Consider the following 2063-nt stretch of genomic DNA (forward strand, 5'->3'; position numbering starts at 1 on the left):
AATAGCCACGTATAGGATGCCACTAGGTACACTGAGTGTTTGCTAGTATAATGGCTTGGTTAGAATGAGTTGTAGTGTGCAATGCAGGCAGACGCGCTCTGCAAATGTCTTTGCACTAGTGGGACTATAGCAAAGTCCAATAGCCACGTATAGGATGCCACTAGGTACACTGAGTGTTTGCTAGTATAATGGCTTAGTTATCAGTTGGAGTGTGCAGAGGACAAGAGGGTACAGTGGCAGGATTGTGGTGCTCTGGGTAGAGGAATGGAAGCCTGCCTTTCTATTCCCTCCTAATGGTGAAATGCAGGTAGGAAATCCCTGACCTGGGCTACACAGACGCTGTTGCTGTTTGCAGGACCTGTCACCTATGGCTCTCTGACCCTGCCGGTTGGAGCCCTTAAAAGGACTGCTATAAAGTGCTCTCCCTAAGCTGTCTAACGCTGTGTATGCAGCGCATACAGCTGTATCGGCTATAGGACTCAGGAAGACGGAGCTGCGACAGTGATGTCTGACACCAAAGACGCAGAAGGCAGATAATGGCGTCCGTGAAGAAAATGTCCGGTTTTATAATGCAGGGACATGTGACATGCAGATCCTATCACACATGCCGTTGCTTCTCTGGCTCAAAGTCCACTTAGCTGTGTGTGTGTCTGGGATTGGCTGACATGCTGGCCCGCCCCACAAGACGCGCGCGCTTAGGGAAGGAAGACAAGAAAAAAAAAAAAAAAAAATGGCGATCGCCATTATAGAAACAGCAGTGATCTGAAGGCGCTGTTCACGCACACTATACACTGAAATGTGATAATAGTTTGATTCACAGAGTGACTTACACTATTACAGCAGAAACCAAGCTATGATTTAGCTGTTTTTTGGCTGCTAGAACCGTTCTCGAACGTTTCTAGAACTACCGAGCTTTTGCAAAAAGCTCGAGTTCTAGTTCGATCTAGAACATGCCCCAAAATCACTCGAGCCGCGAACTGGAGAACCACGAACCACGAACCGCGCTCAACTCTAATCATGACCTCTCTTTTTGAAAGTCCAAGAGCAAGCAAACTCTTCCTCCAGGAGAGGGAGCCAACAGATCACTAAAGACATCATCATTGCTCAAAGAAAACACCGAAAAACAATGGAAGCTTTAATTGGAGTGGAATCTGATAGACAGCACCTGATGCCAAGTCTGCATCTTCTAACACCTGCAGTCACTGCAGCAGCTGAATCCAATGTGTCCAAAAGGGATCTATTCTATTCAATTGCAAATGATCTAGATAAGACTGAGAATAAGATACTGCACGGGACATAGCAGAGTTGGTCAAGTTGAGTGGAGATGAGTTTGCTATTTGGCACAGCTTTTGCATCAATAAAGCAAGTAAAAGGTGTGAAAGATAAAAAAAAGGGTGAAAGTGTGAAAAGTGAATTGGCCAAATTGAGGTGCATATAAAGTTTTTGCTTTCTTTCAATTCACTAATGGGGCTCATTTGAATCAGGTGAATTGAGTTCTGCTTTTGGAAACTGGGTTAAGAAGGGGTGCACCGGTCCTGGAGGTACTGCAATACCAGGTCAATGCGTGGAGTGGACAGAGCAAGATTTTTTCCATCTCCTTGTTCTAAAAATCCATTTAATATATGGTCCCCAGAGAGGGGACGTATCAGATATTAAACTGATAAGAACAGATTTAATTTTTTTTTTTTTCTGTTTATCAGTAGGACTTCAAAATAACAAAGGTGATCGCCTCCCGTTGCCTGGGAACCGTCCAGGCACAAGAGGGCTATGTGTCACCAGAAGGCGCACACACTTCCTCAAGGCCGGCAGACGTGCAATCCCAGGCACCTTCCAGTACCGACCAAGGTAGCGTCCTCCGAAACTACACTTGATCTTAGCCAAAAGGCCGAGAAGCTATAACCCGAATTGGTTACGGCCTTGAGTGGCACCCTGGCCTATACCGGACACATCTTAGGGAGAGGGAGACAAACCCACGCCTACAGAAGACATTTTGTCACCCAAGCCAACCCTTGAAAAGGCTGTTTTGCAGAGCAAAAACAAGAAGAATGATGCTTTTTGCAGCC

At 45.9% G+C, this 2063-nt stretch overlaps 1 pseudogene; it reads right to left on the reverse strand.

Moving 5' to 3' along the window:
* Positions 1–1519: 1519 nt before the first annotated feature.
* On the reverse strand, positions 1520–1726 carry LOC142269898 (U2 spliceosomal RNA; annotated as a pseudogene).
* Positions 1727–2063: the final 337 nt, after the last annotated feature.

The sequence above is a fragment of the Anomaloglossus baeobatrachus genome, unplaced genomic scaffold (assembly GCF_048569485.1).
Source record: "Anomaloglossus baeobatrachus isolate aAnoBae1 unplaced genomic scaffold, aAnoBae1.hap1 Scaffold_3237, whole genome shotgun sequence".
In the NCBI taxonomy this organism is placed as follows: domain Eukaryota; kingdom Metazoa; phylum Chordata; class Amphibia; order Anura; family Aromobatidae; genus Anomaloglossus; species Anomaloglossus baeobatrachus.